The following is a 6,000-nucleotide window of genomic DNA, read 5'->3' as shown; positions in this document are numbered from 1 at the left end:
CTTTCCTTTCCTTTCCTTTCCTTTCCTTTCCTTTCCTTTCCTTTCCTTTCCTTTCCTTTCCTTTCCTTTCCTTTCCTTTCCTTTCCTTTCCTTTCCTTTCCTTTCCTTTCCTTTCCTTTCCTTTCCTTTCCTTTCCTTTCCTTTCCTTTCCTTTCCTTTCCTTTCCTTTCCTTTCCTTTCCTTTCCTTTCCTTTCCTTTCCTTTCCTTTCCTTTCCTTTCCTTTCCTTTCCTTTCCTTAAAAAAAAATAAAATTGAAAGGCTGATTCTAAGACATAAATAAAGTTCAATAGCAAGTGAGTTAGAGCCTAAAGTCATGACTAGTTTGATAGAAATATGAAGCAATGAAAGCTGTTTCCCAATCAGACCTTTTCCAAAAGCATTACAACACTAACTCACTAACTGCTAGCACCTTAGGAACCAGCAATTCTTATACAGTCACAAAAATTACTTGTGAAGTCTACTTACTTAAAGGAATTGAAGCTGGAAAGGTTAAAATGCCCTCAGACACCTCTGTTTTCACTGCATTTGAAAGATTGATGAGTCTATGAAACAAGGTCGACTACATTTATATTTTTTCTGAGTGATCTGTAATGACATGATATATCCTTTCTTCTGCTGCACATCCTTAGTCCTACTTGTCTTCACAGTCTGTTGAACTTCAAGCATTGTGTGCAGGTCTTTCTGTCAACTGTCTTCTGCTTCTTGCAAATCTGGTCTGAAGTGATAAGCCTTCACAATCAATCAGTCCATGGTGGTGTCTTCATCTCTTCAAAGTGAATTGAAGTTTTCTGTGGTATAAAACACCTGCTTTATTTATGTTCTGTACATCCATGTATCTGTATGTACACTGCCTTTTAGTATTCTCTGTATTTTGTTGAGCTCTCTCTAGTTTCTCATTTCATTAGGAAGAGAGGTATGAATGCATGCTGCTGTACCTATCTTCTGATGTCTCTCTCTTTCTCCTTTCACTTTAAGACATTACCATTCCTGTAGTCCAAAAAAATCTACGTAGAATAAGCTATCATTTCACTGTTAATTTTTTCAGCTAAATCTGACCCTGTTACTAACAAAAAAGATGATTAAAATGGAGGGTTATTTTTTCTATTCTACAGTTGAAAAAACTCTCACCTAATGAACTAGTAAAAAGTTGATGAAAATCATTGAAATAAGCATAGCTAAACAGTTGTCTTACAAAGACGTTTGTCTTATGGCAACAAATGATCCATATCTAGAATTGTTTTTCACTATTTTTTTAAGAATAGGATAGAATAGAATAGAATAGAATAGAATAGAATAGAATAGAATAGAATAGAATAGAACAGAACAGAACAGAACAGAACAGAACAGAACAGAACTGATTTTGTACTGGAAGCAACTAGAATTTTATATTACACATTTTTACAATAAGCTTTTGGGTGAACATTAGCTTAAAAAGTCTACTATTTCAGGTGTGATTAAATTATTATGTAATTTTAATTTTAAAGTTGAGAGAATAGTCATTACTGCTCACAAATAATGTATTTCAGCTCAAAAATCAGATAAATTTAAATCATACTAGGATATAGTAGCTTTTTTTCAGAGGCATGTCAGCCTTGGACAGGATAACTGTTTAATAACTGTAATTATGCAGCCTAAAAGGCACTGATAGCAACAGATGTTGAGAATCCAAGTAGCAGCAACCTAACAATGTCACTCGATACATTTGAATATTTGCCAATAACACTTAAAAGATTTCATTACCTGATATAAGTTATTACAAGATTTGAGTAACTCTATTCACATTTAGCTTACTTTTAGCTGTAGTTATGTTGAGAAGCATATGAAATGGCAGACTGCCCGGTGAGCTCTCTTGCCCAAACTCAAATTCACTGTCATGCATATTCTTTACCCCAGCCTCACTTAGTATGAGGCAACCTGAGGGCAGCCTAAGTCAGTGAATTGAAAGTGTCTTGATATGAGTGAGGAACAGAATAACCACTCTTTATTTACAACATTCATAGACATTAACAAAAGATATAAGGATCTACAGTGCTGTTACAACCACGTGCCTTAGCTGTGGTTGTGAGGTAAGCCAAGATGCAAGCGTCTGCTTGGAAATTCAGACCATGCCTGATATGGAAGGAGCTTTCTGTTTTTGAAATAGGTGTCTGGGTTTTTTTTCTAAAGCAGGGAAAGCCAGACAGCAGTTATTTTATGTTAAGAGAACAGAGTTGGATTTCTTCTTTGGGCCTTCCAGAGGACCTTCCAAAATATGGTGATTAGATGTGGTATTAGAGGCACCTAATGGGACTGTAATGATGTGAATTAGATAAAAGTAAATTAAAATGTCTGTGTTTTAGTAAGCATATCTTAGTAATGGCTGCAATGACTTAGCAGTTATAAAAATTAAAAAAAATTAAAAAAATAAAAGGAAGGAAGGAAGGAAGGAAGGAAGGAAGGAAGGAAGGAAGGAAGGAAGGAAGGAAGGAAGGAAGGAAGGAAGGAAGGAAGGAAGGAAGGAAGGAAGGAAGGAAGACATGAAAAAAAAAAAAGAAAAAGAAAAACAGCAATAAAGAAAACAAAACCATAAGGAATTCCAAGACAGCGAAGTATAAACAGGATAGAATTCAGTTCAAAACTAAAGCACCTCCATTTTTGTCTACTGACTGTCTCAGGTGTCAATATCCCACAGAGCTCAGTTCCTAACTGTAAAGGTCTACTGCTTTTTGAGGTACTCCAGGATGCCATCCACATGCATGGACGTGATACAAGGGACTTATAAAAGACGTGATCATCTGTACTATCTGATAAAACCAGGCAAGAGACTGTGATGTCTCGTATACTGCTAATCACCCAAGCTGAAACAATTGAATGTCCCAACTAGTGCATTATCTGAACAGTTCACTAGGCTTCACCATGTGGAGTAAGATCTTCACACAGCTTCTTAACTGTGGCTGTCTATTGTAGTTTGAGATACCCTAGCACACTTCAGCTGGTTCCCACCCAGACCAACAGTGCGTGGGACTTCAGTAGGTCCTGTGTCAAATCTCCTAGCTCTAGATTGCTTTCCAGGATAGCCCAGGACATCTCAGCTGACAATTCAATTACTGCACTTGATTGGGCAACCGAACGTATCCAGGGTATGTATTGTTACTAATAGACGCTTAGACACCAAACACCTAGGCATCTTCACTTAATTGTCTTCCTCCTGAACCAAATCCTACCTGCTCCCCACCCCCACCCCCCATACACACTCCGTCTATCTAAACATGTGAGCTTGTATTTCCCCATTTACCTCTAAGATTTGGTGTTTGATATATGAAAATAATAATAATAATAATAATAATAATAATAATAATAATAATAATGTAAAGCTTACCTAGAGTTTTATAAATGTCACTGGTTATAAATTTCCCTTCTTTCTCAAGTCAGGATGATTGGATTTATTAAATAACAGCTTTATGGGAAGGAGGAAAAAACTAATGCTAGCTACATTTTTTATTTTATTTTTTTGTAAAATATTTCTAAATAGGATGGATTACTAGGGTGGATTTCTCTATTTCTTTGTTTGCTTTTAATTCATTCTATTGTTTATACTCAGATTCAAGTTTGGTGGGGGGTTTGCCTAAAAGAACTCTGTACATGTTTTGTACAACGAATGGTTATCGTCAGCATCAGGAAAGCTCAAAAGACTGTTGTAGGATTCACAACTATTATTCACACAGCTGTTCATAAAAGTGTAGAAGAGGTAGCAAGGAGAACCAACATTTCTTTACCTAGGGAAAGCACAGTCTTAAAAATACAGAATGAAGACAGGGCTGCAGAGACAAAGTATGGTTAGAAGATATTCTTGGCAAATAATTTGCATGATATTTTGCTTTATTTTTATTACTAATTACTGGGAAGCATTTGTCTTAAGTGCGTGTATGGGTATAAGGGAGATGCTCTACTAAACTCAAATATGAATTTTCTTGTTTTCCTCTGAAAATAAATACAACTTCAGAGTCAATTTTGCACCAGTACTATTGACTTTTGCCATGCTCTTGACATTATGGCATGTTCATCTGCTACAAATTGTAAACCAGTTCATACATTCAGCAAGAAAACTGTTTTTAAAAACAAATTTTAAAAGATAATTAGAAGAAAAAATAGTCACTTAACAGAATGAATTCAGAACATCCCCTTTATGTAAATAAAACACAGTACGCAACTAAAACATTAGGGACCTTCTCCACCTTCATTTCCAATGCAGATATAGTAATATGAGTTCTCAGAAATTAATGTACACAACAGCATTTGATATGATTCTGTCCTTTAACAGTGACTTCAGATCCTCTTTTGAGATTTCATCCCCAGAAACTGATAATAACTTTCCTGCAATACCCAGTTTAAAAGAGATAGGAATAGCTAAATTAAGCAGTGCATTAATGTGTAGCAATACAGTATTGACTCAATGGATTGTTTCCCTGGGTTTTGGCTCTAGTCTTGGAGCTACCAACTTAATTATCAACTTAATTAAGGTATGTTTTGAGGCATATCTGAAATGTTATTATAAAAAGAGAAACTTTAGTATCAGTTTCCTTGATTTTTTTCCCAAAATGTTGATGATACTGTTTTTCTGGAGGGATGATGGGGAAACTGGAGTAGAGAGACTTGCCAAACATTTATGATTGAAGCCTTTTGTCTACTAAAGCAAGCAAGAAGATTACTTTTCACTTCAATAGACAGATGATTTCAGTCCTGATATCCTTTTCTGCCTATATATTGGACTCTTAATTACATCTTTAAAAAATGAAATATGAGAAAACTAGACATTATCCATGACTATGGAGTCCCTGGACTTTATTTTAGGACTGCAAAGAAAGTTGTAAATTAGTGTTTGACAGCAAGTACCTGAGACCCTTATCTGTGTTTTAATGTGATCTCCAAGTTTCATTAAAAGTTAACTGCTGACTATACTTTGAATAAGAATGAGGGAAACCTCCTTATCTCATTATCTATACATAATCCTGTGATCCAAAAGAATTGGCTTTCCAGAGAAATGCAGTGATAAATCCATCCCAACTTCCTTTTCACAACAATGACTTGTAAGAAATAGTGAGGATCTTTTCTAGCAAGGAGCTATAGGATAAATTTCCTAAAGCAAAAGTATATTGTTTTTCCATAATTTGTATTTTATGCTGTGATGTATGAAGGTTTATATCCTTTCCATTCATTAACATGTCTTAACACGTGGGAATATCACAGGTAGTAGATATTATTTTCCCATTCAGCCTGCGCCTTCCCCATAGTTTGTGTCACAAAATGGTACCATAAAACTGGATTGAGTTATGTTATGAAAGCAAACTCTACTTCTTTCCTGAAGGTGAAACATCCTTTGTACTACCTCCACTAACTTTCATTTGCAAAGCCGTGCAAGAGATTTTTTTTTTTGATATGTCAATGAAATATCAAAGGAATAAAGCAATTGAGATAATACATATTTTTTTTTAAATAATATGAATTACAGTTACATTAAATGATATAGCCTAACTGTAATCCTGACTGGCTAAAATATACCAGTAGTGAAGAAGAACATATTATCCGAAAAGCCATGCTGAAGTAACCATAAATGCACCTTCTTCACTACTTCCCAATTGATCTGTTCCTTAACTACACACATCCAGTAACTTTAAGACCAAGAAAAACATTGTTACTCCTGTTTTGTTTGTGTCTTCTGTTTCTGTAGCTTCCATTCTAAGCTGTGAAAACACACCATTGAGTTCAGTACTCTGTTGTGATTTTGGTGTGTACTCCTGTTATGCATGCTCTAATGGTTATGTGTCAGAATCTGGAAAGGAGATTGTATTCCTAATATTCAGTACAATAGCAAACCTCGTAGTCTGTTTAAACCAGACATTAAAGTACTCCCCTTAATCTACTGTATGTGTTTAGTGGAACAGACATATTATTTTACAATTCTGTAGATTTCATCAAATGAATTGCATGGAATGCTGTAACGGTTTGCAATGCAACATGAT

The 6,000-nt window shown here is 35.1% G+C and overlaps 1 protein-coding gene across 2 annotated transcripts in view; it reads left to right on the top strand.

Annotated features, from left to right (window-relative positions):
* Positions 1-6,000, top strand: part of ADCY8 (adenylate cyclase 8) — a 127,904-nt gene that overhangs the window by 77,748 nt on the left and 44,156 nt on the right. The window lies entirely within an intron of this gene.

This window comes from Anser brachyrhynchus, assembly GCF_964034855.1.
Source record: "Anser brachyrhynchus genome assembly, chromosome: 2".
Lineage (NCBI taxonomy): Eukaryota > Metazoa > Chordata > Aves > Anseriformes > Anatidae > Anser > Anser brachyrhynchus.
This window is presented reverse-complemented; position numbering and strand designations above follow the sequence as displayed.